Source organism: Halichoerus grypus, chromosome 5 (genome assembly GCF_964656455.1).
Source record: "Halichoerus grypus chromosome 5, mHalGry1.hap1.1, whole genome shotgun sequence".
Lineage (NCBI taxonomy): Eukaryota > Metazoa > Chordata > Mammalia > Carnivora > Phocidae > Halichoerus > Halichoerus grypus.
The window spans coordinates 115,844,336-115,865,078 of NC_135716.1; the positions used below are offsets into that span (position 1 = coordinate 115,844,336).

At 39.3% G+C, this 20,743-nt stretch overlaps 1 long non-coding RNA gene and 1 other non-coding gene across 6 annotated transcripts in view; one reads left to right on the forward strand and one right to left on the reverse strand.

Annotated features, from left to right (window-relative positions):
* Positions 1-20,743, reverse strand: part of LOC118523599 (uncharacterized) — a 124,516-nt gene that overhangs the window by 97,109 nt on the left and 6,664 nt on the right. The window lies entirely within an intron of this gene.
* On the forward strand, positions 13,604-13,710 carry LOC118523616 (U6 spliceosomal RNA). The gene has a single exon (XR_004911205.1). It is a non-coding gene; the product is annotated as a U6 spliceosomal RNA (small nuclear RNA).

A 20,743-nucleotide genomic window follows, 5' to 3' on the forward strand; every position in this document is an offset into this window, starting at 1 on the left:
AATGAATGAATTTCATTATATTCTGAGGATCATAATAAAATAGCAGTAAAGCTTGACATTTACCTTTCCCCCATCTGCTTCACAAGTTGGGTGAACAAGGCCATTTTGGAGGATTAACATTTTTAGTAAAGAACTTGTGCTTTGGGAAAATGCTGCCAACAGCCAACTCTTCAGAGAAGTTGTGCCTCTCCAGAGAATAAAGGGTTTAAATTAGCAAATAATATGTTCCCTTTGATCCTGACAGAGGCCATTCTCTTATCCAAGCTCTTTTGGCTTCTGAAGGAACCAGAAAAGGGAGCTGAAGGATGATTTGTAAAGCCCAAGAGCGGAACTATGGTAAAGTCAGGGAAGTCTGGAGTCTCAGTGGTGACTGATGGAGATTTGCACAGACAACGACCTTTATTCCTGAGTTTGAATGCTTATGGTGACCTGAGAATTTTCTTCTACCTCCTTAAGGAAGTAATGCAACATTGGGGTAACACTAGGCCTTAAGCCAAACATCACATTTGAGGTAATCCTGGACTGACAACCCCTAAACCAATCACAATAATCTTTTAATTTCTGCTTATAACATTCCAGAATTCTGGAACATCCTTAGAGGGAAACTTAAAGGAAAGATGAGAATCCCTGTGATTGATATGTAGTTCTAAGATCTGGTGTCTCTCCAAATAGTTCATCCTTTGGATATGAGCTTTCCTCTCATTTCTTTATTTTTAAGTCACCAAGGCATTTCTGTGAAAAAATCATGTGTTGCAAAAGACCCCAAAGCAAGTGTAAAAGAGAGAATAAAATCATCTATCAAAATTGTATGAATTTGTAATCCATAATAGGCAAGAGGCAATTTAAGGAGATAGTTTTCCACCATTGACTCTGCTGTCAAAATAAATGTGGGGAAGATAATCACAGTAATTAACAAAAGAGTTAATTTTATTTTGTCATGAGATAAGGTTCAGTTTGATTTCTGATTAAGAGAAGATCGATACCAAATGCTTTGTCTTCATAGCTGTTGATTATTATAAATTTAGACCAGGGATATGTATCAGTTTTTCAGCCATTGACTTTCATTGGGAAAATACTGTACCAACACCTAGATGCTTCAACCACAACCCTCAGCTCTTTCCTCCCAATCTCCAATCCATGGTTCCTTTGCCTACTCAGCAAAGAAGGCTTCCGTTACATCCTACTAAGCCAAACGCCGAAGTGTGTTTCAGATGAAGTTGCTCGTTTTCTTGCTGGAAAACAATGTTCCTCGAAGAGCTCCTGTGCCTGAGCACCGCTTGATTATAGTCCTCCTAGAATCACATGATCCAGCAGCAAAGGAAATTCCTCTACCAAACAAACTTTAGGAGTGATCATATCCCCCGAGTCAGAGTTTAATAATCGTGTGGCCAGTTGAGAAATTGGTGTTTTGTAAGACTAATAAGCTCCAAGCTGAGGGGGCATGCATGAACACACATCTGTCTGTTGGGGAACTCTTGGCATCAATTTAGCCTGCAGTGAGGGTCCAAAAACATTATAAATGGGGCAGAAGAAAATACACATACTGCATTTCTTTAGTAATCGAAGCACTTAGATAACCTTGTTCTTGGATGCTTATAGTGTTCCTCATTAAGTTCGACTATGTTTATGAATAGTTTGTGCCAGCTGCACCTTTTAAAAAAAAGAAGATAAATGGAAGACTTCAGTTACCAAAGCTTGGTTGGGGGGTGAGAAATGTGTTGTGGCTGTGGAGGCCCACAGTTCTCTTCCAGTACTATGCCAAAATAGACTGCGGTTGAATCTGCACTTGGTGAGAGGCTGGGTGACCTTGAGTAAGTTACACCACTTTTCTTGGCTCATTTTCCTTTTCAAGAAATTGAGGGGTGTAAGTAAGATGACCACTAGGTTATTTCCAGCTCTGACATCCAGGTGTTCATGATCTTTACCAGGGCCAAGACTGGCAGCCCCTAACGTCAGAAAGATAAAGAACTGACTGCTTTTCCCCAAACAAAATGTTAAACTTTCTAATCAAGAGTATACACCATCTTTGGTTGTGGCTGTTTAAGTGAAAGAAAAGAAAATTTGTCTTAAAATATCATTGTATCAGTTAGCCAGTGCTGGGTAGCAAGTCGCACCAAAACTCAGTGGTTTTAGACAATAAGTACTGATTAGTTTTTCTAAGTCTGTGGATCAGCTGGGCAGTTGGCTGATCTGGACAAGGCTCAACTTACCTTAACAGGACATGTTCGTATGTTTGTGCTCAGCTGGTGAGTTGGCTGAGGGCTGCTGGTGTAGGACAGCCTTGCTCACATGTGTGGCATTTGGCTGGCTGTTAGCTGGGGAGACAAAGGTGATGAAGCTATGGGCCTCCCATCACCCACCAGGCTAGATGAGGCTTATTCTTTCTTGAGAAATAAGCTCAGAACTATTATGGAATTACTCCTGCCATGTTCTACTGGCCAGAGCAAGTCACAAGGTCAACCCAGATTCCAGGAATTGGGAAATAAGATTGGCCTCTTGATGAACAGAGCTACAAGGTCATATGACAAAGGCCAAGGCTGCAGGAAAATGTGAAGAATCAGTCATGTTTGCCACCAATCTACCACTGTCACAGATAATGTTTTAATGGCTGTGAGAATATAGTGATAACCAAGATCCAATCATTGCCTTCGAGAAAATCGCTTTAGAGTGGGGAAAGAACTAGACACAGCTAATTAAAATGCGATGTAATAAATAACAGCAGAGATAATATGGGACCTAGATGTGGGGCAACTCCTGCTCAAGAGACTTGGGGAACGCTTCTCAGAGGCAGTGACCTTTGAGCCAGGTCTTGTTCAGGGCTGGATCCCAGTGCTTGACATGGCTCCTGGCTTACAGTAAGCACTCAGTAAATATTTGATGAATAAATAAATGAAGAATGAGAAGGAGTAGGCATAAAGCGAATGAAAAGAAAATCATTCCAAGGAGAAGACCCCGTATGAGGTATGAAAAAAAAACTTAACATTTCATCTCTGAGACTATTTATTTTTTTCTGTGAATATTTGCTAAACGTCCCCTATGTGCTAGACACTAGGGATATGGAACATGAACCCTCAAGGGAATGGGAGAGAGAATATACCAGAGCTTATACTCTCCGTAGTGTGAGAGAGACTCTGCCTGCCTCCCCTAACTCCTTAGGCCCTACTCACACAAATATCACCACGGCTCCTGCTTTTCATGTGACAGAACCAATACTGGTGAACTCAGATGCGAGTCAGTGGCAAATGCCGGGTTTCCCCAGCGCACGAGCTCCAGCCTCCAAACGCACTCATTCAATCATGGCCAGATCCTTTGTTACTGTCTCATCAGAAGCCCTTGTTTTTATTCCTCTTCTGAAGTCAAGTGCTCAAAAAGGATACAGTCCATAAGCAATGGGTTATTAGCTAGAATCCTGGACTATCTTGGAATACTTTCTAGGTTTTATAGAAACCATATTTCGGTCCTGGGACATAAACAGGCCTGGCATAGTTTTTGCAGGTCTTATAATATGTCAGTGCTCTTCTTTTAAATGGCATGTGCTGGGTCAAGCTTCCTTCCTTTCGATCTACCCCGTGTTATTTAAGGTTAGTTGTCAAAGGTATAATACCATAAGAGATTTGCAAAGGTGTTTGACTGGTGCAAAAACCTTTGTCAGTGAGTGCTAAAACCCTATGACTTTGGTTCCCTCCATGTGTTTAATACCCATCCGAAGTGGAAAGCTCATGTATCCTTATCAAGTATACCCAGAGTAACCTATAAAAACATAAATATAAGACATAGATTAAAAGTATTATATGTCTCTAAGTTTTCCTGCTTGAATTCTGTTAGGCTTACCTTGATTTCTTTTAAGGACTGCAGACATAAGTTCATTTCCATGGGCTGAAATACAGCTCTCTATTCGGTCTACTTAACTGTGTAATACTAAGTGGATATCCAAGATATCAAATACTTAACAACCAGTAGGACCTACTAACCAATCGGAATGGGTACATGGAGTTTTAGTTATCGGTGGCAGGGAGTTCTGGAAGAAGCATGGGGGCCGCTCTGGTGGCAGTAATTTGGCAGGGGGAGTAATTTTGGAGCTCCTGGCTGATGTTCTTGACCAGTCCTCATAACTGGCGCTGTGCCTGAGGCATGTACCTGGTCCACATCTGGTGAATCCCTGTCTTTCCAGTTATGACCAGTCATGGTAAAGCTCATTGCAATATACTTTATAATTGCTGATTTCTAATGTTGAGGGATAAGGTTGGTGGACCATCTACAAACTGACAAATGTTCTTTCCCTTTATTTCAAGTGACACCAACAACCCATCTTTTTTATTGTAGGGAAGAAATTATACATTTAAGAAGACCGGGATGAGTAACAAATAGTTATGTAAGGTCAGCTAGCTAAATGTGTCATAAAAGTGGAAGAGCTGCCAAGCAAATGTAAAAGCAGACCGGGGTTAGCAATGTCAACATTTCCTTTCTTCTCCTCCCATCTCTCCCTCCACATTCTTTGATTCTCCCAACCCCACTGTCGTTAACTTGTATGACTGGTCTGGAAGGCTGAGCTCTAGCAGTGCAGGCTTGTAAAGAACTCGTGAAAAATGATCCAAGGATCCAGTCTTTGGTGAGGACACTGGCCTTCCTTTCCATTTTCTTGTTTTTCTGCTCTTTTAAAAGGCAAATTCTTTACTAGTGCGGTAAGACCGGAGTTTGATAAACAGAACAAATGTTATTTTAAACACCATCATGATAATAATTTAATCAAATGTGATTTGCTTTTAATAACCTTATTGGCCCTTTCATTTTGAAAAGTGGCCATGTGAATAGTTTGCTTTTGCATTTTTAACAAAAGAGGAAATAAATGACTAATGATGCTTATTCGCACACTCTTTGTTTCGTGGAACTAAGTCAGCAAACCCCGCCATTAATAAGCCATTGGCCTTGATAAAACCAGTGGCAGCATTGGGCCTGGTCCTCTCCCGGAATCTTGAAGGTATCCACCAGGCAGGTCAGTACTCACGTGCGCACTGTGCCTAATCATTCACAAAGCACTTTCGCTAACATGCACTCCTTTTAAATCCTATGACTCCCATTTCACAGATGAGATACACGAGGGAACACTGGCTTGCCCAATGCCACACCATAAGTAAGTGGTGACTTTGGGACTTGAACCCTGTCCTTCTACCTCCACATTCGAGCCCCAGCGTCTACACCATGGCGGGTGGTGCGTCACTATAACTAGCTTAGGTGGCCCGTGCTGTAATTGTAAAAACAACTGAATTCTATTCATTCCTAAACCATACCCCATTAGACCACAGACTGTCTCAAAAGAAAATATAAATAAATAAACAAGTCATCCTTAAACCAGCAAAGGGCTAGAGTGATTCGAATTAGAAAACTTCATTCACTCACACCTAAGGCCCTCTCTAATTTAGGTGGTTTCTGATGGAAGAAGTGCCTATTGCTACTCCCTCCAACAAGGGGATATTGTTTCTGAACAATCTGTGAATACAGGACAGGGCCATCATTAAAGCATCTCTGGGCTGTTAAAGAACTTTTATTCTGCTGGAACCCAGAGCTCATGGAACTAATTGTCCATATTTTATACTCACTCTTATTTGCGAAACTTGCGTCACCTGAAGTAAACTTTGTAAACTAACTTGATGTTGCTGTGAATTCCACCCAGTCAAGCCACATCCCAGGTGAAAAGGACCACGGATTGGTGAAATTTGGTGATAACACCAGAACACAGTCCTGACTCCTTAAAACTGAGTAGCAAACAAAGAACAGGGGCAGCAAAGGGACTGGGGTAGAGACAGGGAACAGAAGGGAACATAAGTTGCACCGCATTTCCCTCTCCTGGAGTCCCCTAAAAACTGCTTTGAGAAAGAAAAAGGTGACTAGTAAGTTTATTTATGCTTTTTAAAAAGCACTGCCAATCCCAATTTATCAGTTACTGTCTTGTGACAATTTATTCATTGTTCACTGTTAGAAGCCAGAAGTTACATAGAAATGCATGATTGGTGATAGCTTCTCTATTTCAATATGGTATAATAGAGATAACACAGTGCCCAAAAGCTCTGCAGCCGACTTTTTGTCTGCTTTGTCTCTTTTCATTACTCTATCAGAATCTTCATTTAATATAATCCAAAAAAGCAAGGTAATTGCTTCACTTATCGGTTATCATCGCTCTCGCATACTTATCGTGTCAAAATTATTTATGTGGATAGGCCAGGTTGATCTTGCTGCATTCAGAAGCTTAAAATTTGAATAACTGCTCTGCCAGGTAGGTTATCAAAATTGCAGCATAAGCAATGAGCTTCTCTTTTCTGGATGTTGGAGTAGGGAAAAGGAATAACCTCCTAGGTGTGCAGGTAGGAAAGGAAGCGCTAGGCCAGGGTAGCACTCAGAACCAGCTCTTCTGGCAAAAGGAGAGAGGAAACGGCCACAAAATGAAGAGAGTAACTAGAAGATTCATTGTGTGGCTCTATGACAAAGTGAAAGAGAGATGAAGTCAATTGGACACTTCCTTTCAGTGTTTTTCCTCAACAATTATCTGCAAAATAACTGATACAATTATTCTGAAGTTCAAGACAGACATTGCAACCTGAGTCTTCATGTGCCCACCCCTCCCCTTATGAGACCCTCCACAAGATGAGCGCTTCAATATGCATTTTCCTACTTGTTAATCATTTTTCAATTGTCAAGTACTTCATCACTTTAAAAACGTATTAGGCTAATGTGAAATGTGGCAGGTTTTCAGTCAGGAAGTGAACACTTATTTCTACAAAATAATTTTTGTTAGATAAGTCTTGTTTTGAGGTGTCTAAGACTCTTTTTCTCTTTCTCTTACAAATGTTGATGGTAAAAAGAAATTAGAGTGTTTGTTCCCAGCTCAACATCAAGGACTGTGGCTATAGGCAGAAGCTGGTCAAGTGAATTTTGATTCTTGCCAAATTTTTATGAGCTCTCTTGGTGAGAGCCTCAGAACCAATGGGGACTTTCTATCCCCCTTCTTTCAGAGCCACTAACCCTCTTTCAAAATGTCTACGGTGCAGTGGGATGCTCTCAAATGTAGCCAGCCATTCTCATACTCAGGAAGGGAATGACTAGAACTAATGGATGATATTCTTGTGATTGTCTTAATATCATCTTGGGCTAAGTAATGTGTACTTTTTAATATTTTTCAAATTCTCTCAATGTGACAGATAATTCTTTTTAAACTTATTTACCCAGATCCTGCTGCACTAGTAGCTAGTATCTAATATCAGTAAGAAAGATTTATCTGGACTAACTGTCAATTTGTTTCTTAAAGTACTGCTGATCTTTTGTTGCAGCTTTAATTCTTCACTTACAGTGGTGAGCCATGGAGCTGGAAGCATGTGAAAGGGAGCACTAGGTCATACTTGTGGTTTTCTCTTATGGTTGTTTTGGTAAATTTTCTGAGAATGGAGTGAGGAATGAATGCATGCTTAAAATCCAGCATTTATATTAATTCTCTGGTAGCTACCACTATTCTAGAAGTTAAACCAAAAGTGAGGTGGATGACCTTTAAAGATCCTTCCCAATCCTGAAATTTGATTATTATTTAAGAATCTAACATGATGAGGATGTATTTGAAGAAAGATCCATATCTGGGATAACAGTCAATATCCCAGGGCCAGGGAGAGTGTCTGGTATCTAGCATGCATTCAAATACGTACTGGGTGAATGAATGGATGAGTGAACACTCTTGTCCCCTAAACTTCAACCTTCAAAATGTCACTCAACATTCTGCAAACATTGAGCACCTCTACCACCTGTTAGGCCCTGTCGAAGGCCTGGCTTGCATACCGACTCTTTAGACACCCTAGCCTGGTCACTATGCACATTATTTTCTGACTCTGTAGCACCAACACAAACTCCCTTGGATTGTCATTATGTATACGCATCTCTTACATGCTTGTCTTATGCTGAAGACAGGGACTGTGTCTATATACTTTATTATTTCCATAATGACTGATGAAGTACTTATGCACATTAAATATAATAAATAAATAAATAAATATCTAATAAAAATGAACTGATCCATTCTTAATATTGTCTGAGGCACTAGAACAAAACCATCAGCATTGTCCTACCTCAAGCACACCTAGTTCCCTTATTTATTTATTTTTTTTTACTGTCCATATTTTCATCACTACTCATTATAACGCTTCTACCTAAACCAAAATTAGCATAAAACATGGAGGTAAGAATGTTAATGAGTATCTATCGAATGCTTACTTCTGAGAGATGAGAAAGGTAATTACTTAAAACTAAATCCAGCTTGCCTTTAATGCAAGTCCACTACATGCTCCTGTGATATAGTTATTATTTCCTGGTGCCCTGCCTGGTAGGTTAGTAGGCACTCAACAAATGTTAATTGTATCTCAATGTCCAAAATATCAAGGAAACACAGAAGACAGAGAAACTAACTCAAAATGTATAGCAAGAAAGACTTTGCAGGGTTCAGACTGGAAGGACCAGTGGAAAATTTGCAAGATAAAGAAGGGAAAGAAATAGATCCCAGCAGTGGAAGCATTATAGACAAAGGCCAGAGGTGTGAAAGATCTCATCAAATTATAGTCAGTGGATAATACTGCTTGGGGACTCTGAGAACTCCTAATCTTTTTCTTCTACCCAATTATTGCCTAATAGTTATCCCCTATTTCAAAAATGTGGGGATTCCTTCTTCTTTCTTAATTAAAACAACTTATGATCAGCACTTGTTCTGTTTTATTTGGTTTTATTTCAGAATAATGACTTAGGTTATTGAAATCATCTTGAATTTAATTTTAAATTCTAGAGTAAAGCAGCCACCATCAGGTTTCAGTCCTATATGCAAAATTTTAACATATACCCTACATATGTTATCAAGGAAGGATTTGGCATCTGAATAATGGTTCTATTAGTATTTTCAATTTAACGTCATACTTCTATGTTATTAGGACCATCTACATAACAATGCATGTCTATGCAAAAATTGAGAAATGTGGCCAAAATCTAGATGTCTTCAATTATCTAGATGCTTGACAAGATATGGACTTAATCCTAACAAAATGATAGCAACAAATAAAATAAATAAAAATCTAATATTTTTACATTAAAAACATTTATCCAGTTTTGGATACTTAATGTTATGTTGGTATAATATACGAATACATATTTCCTCTACTCATTACTGCCATTACTATGTAAGACTATCTAAAACTTATTTGGGTCAAGGTAATCCGTATGCTCTGCTTTTTCACTCTATTAAAGGTCATTAATTCTCAAGCAACTTTTTATTGCCTTTTAAAAATAGGTATTCCATTGGCTTTTCCCCAGTGATCTGGGGTCCTGCCAATCCTCCACAGATCTTCACATGTTATCATTCTTGGCTCTGTGATTACATCAATTATTTTCTTGGCAAATCCAAGGTAGAGTTGGTCAAGCTCAACTAACATAAAAATATGTAACACACCAAAGTAAATTGTAGGCGAGTTCAAGTTCCTTTTTAACTTTAATTTTTATCCTAGCCTTTTTAGGTTAGGTACTTCTCTATAGTTACTTTCTTTTGTGATCACGCTATTCTGTACACACAAGGGACTGCCAAGAGGCTTAGGGAACAATTTAAAATCATCCAAAGCCCTTAACACTATTAAATCCTACTTGATCCATGAAGAATAATTAGCAAGGTCTGGGTAACTTGTATGGGAATTTACCTATTTACAGTTAGGTCTGTCTGTTTGTGAACAGCCAGATGAGTGTTAGCCAGGTTCAGATAAGCATTTAGAACAGTTCTAAGATAGCCATATAGTTTCTTAATTCAAGATGATGGACAGGACCTGTTTTGCCTCCTTTCCATGCTAAATTCCCATTGAAATGACAATTTATATATAAAAATAAATAAATCCTTGACAACACTTGAAACAAGCCAAAAAAAAAGGAGGCAACAGGGGGATGACATTAGCAGGCCAGAAAGTCTGACAAAGTCTCGGAAGCTAGGAAGTAGTTTGGATTTATTGTTGGATAAACACTAGCAGAGTAAATCACAACCCAAAATACACACATAGAAAAGAGGTGTAGTGGAGGTGGTGTTCATTTTCTTTAAAATACATCTGGAGAGGCTCCAAACAGGTACAGAAAGAACAAATTGCTAAGGGGTAGTAATAAAGTTCTGTTAACGGGAAGACCATTTTCAGAACAGCTGTGCTAGAGAGCCCCTCTTCTTCCTCTGTATATGGAATAGTTGGCTTATTTGGCAGTTGTGATGCCCCATGCTTGTTAATGTGCTTAAAAAAAGAAGCCATTTGTCAGTAGCATTCACCTTTTGACACAGCCTAAAGGCAGCCCCCTCATTCAGAACACAGGCCTTTTGGGTAAAATGATTCATTAGACCTCAAAGGATATGAAGACCAACTGTTATAAATATAAACATAAACATAATGTATTTATAATATAGTCCTTTACATCCCCAAATTAGTGAGGAACCAAGGATTTCCAGATATTTAAGGGAAATCGAGTAGAAGAAAAAGAAAGACAAAGGTAAATAAAAACCGACCACAGAAGAGACAGTGGTAATACAAGGAAGAAAAGAGAACTTGAAAAGGTTCTTATTAGTATCTTCAAAATTTCAAGAATATATTGTGTTCATAATATAAAAAGAGGCTGCTACGAGTTCTTGAAAATTAAAAAAAATATATAATTACATAAAAATAAGTTAAACTGTGAGCTAAACCATAGCAGACAGAAGTAAAGACTGAAATTTAATTTGGAAAGTGGAATTAATAAAACATTCCATAACAGAAAGGGGAAAAAAAAAGAAAAAAATGCACAAAAAGTTATTTCAAGAAATATAAAGCCCCACTATTCAAAATGTGGTTCACACACCGGCAGGATCAGCATTATCTAGATATCTCATTAGAAATGCAAAGTCACGGGCCTCACTTAAGACTTATTGACTCAGATTCTTCATTTTGAAAAGATCTGTGGGTAATTCACATACATTAAAACTTGAAAGCACTGATATAAAGTACATATTAAGAAGGTCTTACGTGTATCTAAAAGGTGGTTTAGAGGAAGACAACATAAACAATGAAGGAGTTGAAGTAATCAAAGAAATAACAAAAGAAAATAGATGAAGAAAATTTTCTGGAGCTGGGAAACGTATCAACTCAACGATTGGCAGACTCACCAAATGGCAAGTGGACAAAAATGCATTAGATACATACTTGTAAAATTTCAGAACTAAGCTTGAAGAGAAAAATTCTAAAAGATTTTAAAAAGAGAGAAATAAAAAGTGCTCAAAAAGAAATGACCATCAGATCTACATCAATGCCTTAACAACAACACTGGATCCTAAAAGCCTATAAAGCAACTTTAAACCTAGAATACCATATGAAGTGCAATTATAAATAAAATTCAAGTGAAGAATAAAGGCATTTTAGACATAAAGAACTCAAATAGTCTATTCCACATCTACCTTTTTTATTATTTTTTTAAAAGATTTTATTTATGGGGCGCCTGGGTGGCTCAGTCGTTAAGCGTCTGCCTTCGGCTCAGGTCATGATCCCGGGGTCTTGGGATCAAGCCCCGCATCGGGCTCCCTGCTCGGCGGGAAGCCTGCTTCTCCCTCTCCCACTCCCCCTGCTTGTGTTCCCTCTCTGGCTGTCTTTCTCTCTGTCAAATAAATAAAACCTTTAAAAAAAAAAAAAGATTTTATTTATTTATTTACTTTAGAGAGAAAGAGAGAGAGCATGTCTGAGCAAGGAGAGGGGCAAAGGGGGAGAGAGAGAGAGAATCTTAAGCAGGCTCCACACTGAGCAGGGAGCCTGATGCAGAGCTCGATCTCATGACCTGAGATCATGACCTGAGCCGAAACCAAGAGTCAGATGCTTAACCAGCTGAGCCACCTTTTTTAAAGAAACCCCTCATCCACCTTTTTTAAGGAAAATATTATGAGGATGTACTCCAGTAATATGAAAAAATAAGAAAGAGGAAGAAAAGGAATCTAAGAAACAGTTTCATCTAATCCAGAGGTACAATGAAAGAAATCTCAGAATGAGAAGTACACCCAAAAAGTAATGAATAGAAATTAGAAGGAAACCAGAGAACTTTATGGAAAAAAAAAACCTGGAGGTGGGTTGAGGATGGTAGTGTACATATGAAAATAAATGTAAAAGAAAGTCTTGGTATCATATGAAGCAAACTAAAACATGACATTATTTTGAGCCATTGTTGATATATATAACATATTAATATATAACTATATCATATTTATTTAATTTATATTAATAATAAATAATATGTAGTATTAATTATATTATTTCTATGTTAATCTCTCAGACTTTGGTGTTTGGGACTATGTGGGATTACACTACTTTCTCCATGTGCTTAATTATACTATGTGGTTATAGAAAGAGTAATATTCATAATGTTTATATATTGATTATTTCAGATGTTCCTATGTTTAAAATAAAACTATAGACAATGTTTGAAAGACACTGGATATAGAAGGAAATGTAATGGCACAATATACAAGTATAAATTATTAAAATAATAATGTTTGCATATAAATTGCTTTAAACTAAAAAAAAGTAAAATATAGTAACTTAGCTGACAGAAGTCAACAGGGAAGAAGAAAAGAAGAAAGTATAGGCACACTGATTTCCTCATCTCACCTAGTATGGGGAAAATAGAGTCAGTCTGAAGCTGATGATTAAAAAACATAGGTTAAGAATAATGTTAAGTAACAAAGATAACTAATAGAAAAATGAAAACAATAAACAACAACAAAAACCCTGAACTTAGAGGAGAATAGGGAAGAAGGGAGAAAGTAAAAGTATGAGTGTATGAAATTTCACATCTTTCATCTGGAAATCCATAGATACTACCTGAAGTCTTAAGAAAATCAAGAATAAAATGTGTTCTTTAGAAATATGATGGCAAATACCAGAAGAGCTAAAAAGTGAAGCAATTAAAGTCATTAACTCTGGAAATCTTTGGACATCAGTAAAGGGCAGTGAGGATAAATTTGGCTTTTCATCCAGTTCCCATCTATACAAGTTTGAATATTTTAACTATCACATATATATACAATATTACGTGTGTGTGTGTGTGTGTGTGTGTGTATAACATTTAAAAGCAAAAAAATCATAAATAGGAAAAACTTCAATGGAACTTATATATATGATAGATATTTCATTACTACTAAGCAGAATCAGCACAGAAAATTTACTAGCAAATATCTGTTGATTCAACAAATTCTTTGAGCACCTACTCTGTGTGTGTTCCTGTGCTCAGCACTGAGTCTATAACAGTGAGCCAGATAGACGCGGCCCCTATGATGAAAGAGATTACTGTCTATCCATTAAGATAGGAATTAAACAAATAATTACACAAATACCTTGCTCAATACACTTGTGTTACATGCTGTGAAGGATGAATATATAGTGAGAAAATATAACAGGGGAATGTAAGCCTGGGAAACCAAGTTGCTTTGGGCAAAGTTGTATAATAAGCAAAGTTTAACAAAATCTGAATTCTTGGTACTAACATATTTCTTTGGACACAGGAAATAACCAGTAAGAGACAAATGTTTAACTAAAAGCAACTAGTGCCCTCTTCGGCAGCACACATACTAAAATTCAAATGACACAGAGAAGATTAGCCTGGTCCCTGCACAAGGATGACATGCAAATTCATGAAGCATTCCACATTTTTTTAAAAAAACAAGCAAAAATTAAAAAATAAAAGCAACTAAACTAGTTCCCACTTAAGTAAATTCTGTCCCTTACTCTATATAACTCAAAAAGCATTTACAGATTTCCATGGTTTTAAGTTTTCTGACTTGAGAAATTTTTCCCCAAAATGAATCAGGTCACATAATTTTGTTTCAAAAAATAATATATTGAAAGCTGACAATTTGGCAATCTGCTGTAAGGCTAGGTAAAGATCAACCCACTTTAACATGCAAAAAAAAAAGCCTAGTATTTCCAGAGCTGTCAAGAACTTCAAGTTATGAAGGAAGTAATTTGATCTCCTGCACTTAAAAACTAGTTACTTACCCATTTCCATCAGCATTCACTCATATAAACTAAGTGTGAGGACCAGAAAGCATATTTTTATTCAGCCTGTATCCAATGGGATACAGAATAGAATGTGAGAAAGGAGTAGGTCTTCTGATATGATCAGAGGGCTAGTCAGTCAAGGAGGCCTGTCTTGAACAGAAGAGTTTTGGGGGGATACCAAAGAGAATTTTGGTGAAATAATTTTATAATTTAATAAAAGTGTCATGACCGGCCCTTAAAGTAGTCTGGGCTTTCTCATGTGCCATGTCAAAACTGACATGGTAAAGCCAATTATCAACTGCCAAGACCCCCAAATGGGCCACCTCAACGACAATGAACATTTGTACCCTTCCTTCCATCTATCTACCTGACACTGAGATTCCTGGGGCCACACTATCTGCACCCACACATACCACTGCTGATTCTTCTGGTTTGGCAATCTGTTAACTATTTGATCAGACTAGAAGGGCAGATTGGGACACTTCGTTACTGGTTGTTCCTTTGGAAAGAATCAATGAATGTCTATTCCAAGCCCACAACTCCATATGCACAGATGCACTGGATAGGATGCATAGAAAGAGTTCATTTTTGTGCAAACCAAGCAAAACCTAACAAGCAAAAAGTTTTCTTTCCCACAAATGAAAAAGTTATACTTCAACTTGTTTACTACAGTTCTTAAAATGACAAATGCAATAATAGATAAATCAAAGCCTTTTAACATAGAAAAGTCAACAGACACTAGGTTGCTGATTGCCTCTATGTGCATCTCCATCTTGGAAATTTTGCCAAACCCCTAGGAAAATTGAAATTAGGATAATAATTTCAAAGAAGTTTAAATTTCAGATTGACTTCCTTGGGAAACCCAAAAAGACAGCAGTATTCATTCCTCAATGTTCCTTTGTGGGGTTTTTTGTTTTTTTCTTTGGGGGGCTAGGGAGGGAGTATTTTGCTTTTGTTAAATCACTTCCAGTATCCTAATCACACTAATAGTCCCTGCTTTAGAGAATACCTGATATTTTGTAATAGCCTGTTCCAGAATCATCTTAGAAACATGTATACAGCATTTACTGCCGGGCCACAGTGCTAAGTGCTTTATATATATTAACTCATGTAATACTTACACAGCCCTAGAGGGTTGGCATTCAGAGAGGTTGTACAACCTGTCCAAAGTCACACAGCTAAATAGGTGATGGAGCTGGCATCTGAACCCAAGCAGCCTGCCCTGGTATATAAAGCATAACTTGGAAATAAATATCATATTTTCACTTTGACTTCCATCATTGTTTCATCAACGTTCATCTTGAGGCTTCGCAAGCCTCAGGTGTCTGTCGGCTATTCCTCTGCCTCCTGAACATTCTCTCCCTTCCCCCACTGGTTCTCTACCTGCATTTCCGGGCTGCCTGTCAGATAGTTAATGATCTGCACACAAACACTTACATGAACTAGTGGAGCTAAGCCTTTTAAAAGAATCCTAGGGGAATCCTTTAAAGATGCTTTTACAATATGAATAATCACCCCCTAATTTATTCATCTGTAAATTTTTGTTTGCATATAATAGATTTTCTTCAGGCAGGACCAAACTGATTCATGCTTTTTTAGCTTTTCTCAGACGCATCACCTTTGCTTTGCCATTTTGTGATTCAAGAAACCCGATTATTTTAACGTCCACAACAACCGTTCTCCTTTTAGAGTTTATAAAAGTGAAAGATATGTAGCACAAAAACTCTTTGTCAGGGAATATTTCTCGTGAAATGGAAATTTTAGCTCCTCTTACTTACTTGGAATGCTTATTTGTTCAGACACAGGACAGTGAAAATAAAATTTGAGGGTCCAGAATATTATTTCTATCCATTTTAATTTTGTCAGGCCAGACCCAGTTTCCAAAGCAGATGAAATTAAATTTTTATATCAACTCACTTCTCACTTTAATGTCAAGAAATTTGCTGTTCTATATGCTTAGACTTTCGAGTAAATATCAGCTAACCCTGATTGCTGCAATCACCTCTTTGACTGATCTACCAGCTCTGTGAGTCCCACCCTCTGGCAGATTTAGTTTTCGGAGATCAGCAACAAAAACCAGACGAAAGCCTATCTTCATGTGCTTTGAAAGAAACTAAGGAGAATCGGCATACGCAGATATCCCAAGGTTGCCACCAGCTCAATCAAGGGTATGAATGCAGAACTTCGCATTGGGAGCATATAGTGGTTTTGGTCTCCCTTGCTGAACCCCACATTTTGATTTGAAGTACTCCCCTTCAAGTCCGAGGTTCAAATTTAGCTCTTCTGTTGTAATACGATAACGTCCACGATGAATGGCAAGCGATGGAGATCACCATTAATGGGGATAGCCTATTTGCTTTTCCCTGAGGTCTCTGAAACACATTTTCTAAACTCTTCCATGTGGCCCAGCCCATGTTATGGATTTGTTAACTTTGCAATACATTTGATTGAAACATCATAATTCTTTCCATGACAATAGTGTCTGATGTTACAGATGCCCAACGAGCAAGGTCAATAGTTGACAGATGGAAGTTGGAGCCAAGCAATTACATTTCCCAAACCATTATAAAGAATGTAACTGAAGAAAGGTGGAAGCGGGCCTAAAACACACCAAACAATAAAAAGCACAAAAATAAATACTTCAAATTTAATGAATCTTTCTTTGATATGACAACCAATCCAAGAATCTCTGCATTCCCTTTCTCTGGTAAAAGTCAAAACATTTTTGAGGCGGTGGCAGTTTATCTAAATTATTGTTTTTCCTCCATCAGTCTTTAGGCTTAATCTCATTTGCTTTTATGGATATGGTAACCCTTTTGAATAGCTTTTAACCTTTTAAAAGTTGCCTTGACCCGAAGAGCCTAAAAAAATTTTAATACAATATTGAATAATAAAAATTGAACAATTGAATGCTTTTCTTACCAGCAGTCTGCATGCAGTGCTGCGGGTCCCAGAGCAGAGTTTCTGTCTGAATGAAAAAAAAATTAAAATACCTGTGTGTAGCTTGCTTCTAGCAGAAACCTTCAGCTCTGACCTCTGTTTCATTGGCTCCATTGTTCCTTCTGCCACCACGATATATTGGCTTTCTCTTTTCCAAAGAAAGAGTGTGCTTCCTCCCGCAGAACGTCAGCTTCAAAGGGCTCTTACTTCAAGTGTCCAGTGCATCATTATGGTAAATTTAAGAAATCCTCAGCTTAAGATTGTCTCTTTCAATTGCATATAATGCAGATAACTTCATGGCTAAATGTTATAAACCAAGCCTTTTGTTGGCTTTGTTGTTTTGGTTTTTTTTTTCTTACCATAGTCTCTAGGACATTTTCTATTTTGTGTTTAGTAAGATGCAAGATGCAGGACAAGATGATGATCCACAAATACAACTCAATTTTTTTTTTAAATCTTTGTGTTGTGGAACTTAATTACCAAGTTAAAGACAAGATGGCATTCCTGCCATCCACCTTGGGGAAAGGGATGGGGGGGGGGGCCTCTGGCTGAATGCCAGCCTGGGTTCGGGGTGGGGGGGCAGTTCGTGGTGAAGGCCTGGAGAGCAGCGCCTCCCCTGGGAAGAGCTACCTCCCACCTGGCCGACCCGGCGAGGAGCCACACTTGGCATCCAGAGCCTGGGAAGCCCTATTGTGGGGGATGTCAGTCAGCTGACATCCTGCCTCCTGCTCTCTCTATCTGAGAGGGGGATCTGCATTTTCTAAGCCAATTGGCAGCATGCACCACCAACAGCAATGCACTGCAGGCCTGTGGTCTAGACTGTCACCCTGTGATAAGTGTGCCAGTTCAGTGGTGCAAAGGTTTTCAGATACCCTCCCTTGGGCTCTCATTCTCCTCCTCCTCCTCCCCTCTCCCTCACACACACTGAGCATCGGGCTCTCAAGTGCCCTTCTCCACATAGTTACAATAACCCATCCTGGCCAGTGATGCTTAAAATTGAACCATGGTTCAGGGGAGTAGTAGGCTCTCCCCGCAAGCACCCTAATGTGCAAAACAGCCATGCCAGGTAGCTCCCTCCCTTCTCCGAACCAGCTACTTATAGAGACCATCTGTCAGTGGAAGTGCGTTTTTAGGCAAGTTCTCTAACCTAGCATTTGAAGGATATACAAACTTGTACGTGTATAGTTTTTCTCTAAGAGCAAGTATCTCCCTAATTGTCCTCTCAAGCAGCCTGCTTCCACCGTGGGCCTAGAAACAGGAGAGGAGGCCAGGTACTGGAGCCCGCCTGGGGACTGAGCAGGTACCTCCACCATGACCACGTTTGTACAGCTGAGGCTTGGCACGCGGGGCTCTTTAGATGGTTGGAATTATTTCATTTGGCACCACGATCGCCTCAAATGATACATATTTTCAGGGAAAGAAACACTGCGAAAGTAAACTTGAACCAATAGGGACATTTATTCTCCAGGTTTAAAATTAATTTCCTGTATTTCTCTGGCTTTAGAAAAAATTCTACTGGAACTGCAACTTTATGAGAAGAAAAATCAGAAACTATTTCTTTTACACTGAGCCCAGTATCAGATGAAATGGAAATGTAAGGATTTCCTTAGCGTTAACCCACTGGAATTCTCCAGCTGAGAACTGAGGTCTGCAGGCTGTTTTAGGTTAAGACCTTGCTCCACTCCATGTTAGGTAATCAGATGTCATTTAGGCAAAATAAATGAGAAGTACTCAAGGAATCAGAAGAGGTGAAAGAGCAGAATCTGGTTTGGATAAAAGTTTAATTCTTCAGTTCCAAGAGGCATAGCCCTTCGAAGATGCTGAGCAAAGTCAGACAGGAGTGGCCGAGTAATGAAGATGGATGCAGCTTGTTATCAGCAAGCCGTTTACTAGGGCTTGACATAACCTTAAACATTGCAGATAGCTCAATGGCACTTGCCACTAAACCCCTAATTAATGAATAGCAGGCCCTAAATTAACAATGTGCATTTACAGATGAATTCTGGGCACTCATTAAATGATGTTCAAATACCAAGCAGCAACTGTTGGCTTATTCCTGCTGGATTGCTCCATCCACTGGGCGTTTGGGAGGAATTTCCACCAGGGCTTTCCTGTCTGCTAGGCCTAGAGACCAGCTGAGGAGCAGAAAGGGACACCGTTCTCAGGGGGTATACGGGGCAAGGGGATGCGAGCTCAGCTTTGAGCCGTAACACCTGTGCTGCCATTTTTAGGGGATCAGAAACAATCTCAAATGGAGCCGGTGCTGACAATAAAAGTTAAAAAAAAAAGAAAAAGTTTGAATCCTAACCAACTCTGCCAGGGAAGGAATGAGACTTCGCAGAGAGCAGCCTCACAGTACACGTTCGTGGGCGGGCTGGAATGTACTCCGGGGGCGGAGGGTTTAGACAATGTGTAGATTTGCTTGGCCAAAGCTTCATTAATAAACAATTAAGGGCTTGTGGTGAGGGAGCCGGGGTCTGGCGGCAGCCCGCCGTCCTCACTGTCCTTCCAATGAAGCGGGAGGCCCAGCCCCAAAGCCCAGGCGCTGTGACCAGAGCCAACCAAAAACGCTTTCTGCAGCAAACGGTAGCCAAGCTAATTATCTAGCACCTTCTGTGGGGGGCGGGAGGGGGGTTTCCTCTGGATGTCGAGGAATAAAATGGGGAGCTGCGGGCTTGTAACGTAACAAGGATGTAGACCCCACGTGGGAAGGTGTATATATGACTATTAAATAATATTATTACCTTCAAGTCGTGCGGAAGTAAAATAAAGATGGAAGCCAAGTATGAGTAAGGAACTGGAAAGTAAATTAAGTGGAAAAGAAACATTTTCTAAACTTTTGTGGGAGGCGGCAATAAAAAAGGATCCTTGCAAGGCTATGGTGAGGAGCAGAATGGATTTAAGGGGAGAGGATGTTCCGCAAACATCTCCCTTTGAGTCATGTCTGCTCTGGCTAAAATCCTGAGGCGGGGCCCTTCTGTTGTGAAGGGAAAGCATCTGAGGTTTATGAGCGGTCACTCTCCGGAAGCATCCATGCTAAAGAAAGCACAGCTGCCTGCCCGCTGAGGGCACAGGGCAGAGGCTGTGTGACAGACCGGGCAAATTCCCCGCGCTGCAGTGCCAAGATCCATGTATGGTCAAAAGCAAAGGCATTCTCTTGTTTCTATGGATCATTCCCACATCGGGCTTTTCAAATTTGGGTTTGTGTATGTTTAGGGACAGGGTATTCCTATGGCCCCATAGAGGCAGTATAAAAACAAACCGGTTGCCAAAGCAGAAAAACAACAACAACAACAACAAAAGCCCAAACTCTTAATTTGAAAATGCCAAAGGGACTTGTGTTGGGGCGGGGGCTAGGGGATGGGGGTGCTGTACTCTCCACGTCTGCCACCTAAATATTCCTAAGTAATTACTGGGTAGGAATTGAACTGAGGGGGTGGGGGGAACAGGTGTTTCCCTTTTCCCAAGGGCATTTCTCATTTATTATATATCTAGTCCAAAGTTTCTTTTTGAGCAGACTTTGTCACAACCAGCCAAACAGAGGCTGTGTGAAAAAAGCACCTTAAGCAATCATTTTAAGAGCTGCCCTCATTCCACATTGTGTGACTGAATACAAATCCTTTATTCTTCCCAGTTTGATGATGAAATGGAGATTTAACCTCTGCTTGCCATCATTATCAGTTCACTGAGTTTCTGAGTATAAACCACAAAGCTCCTGAAAATGTAAGTTACTGGATGTTTGCCCT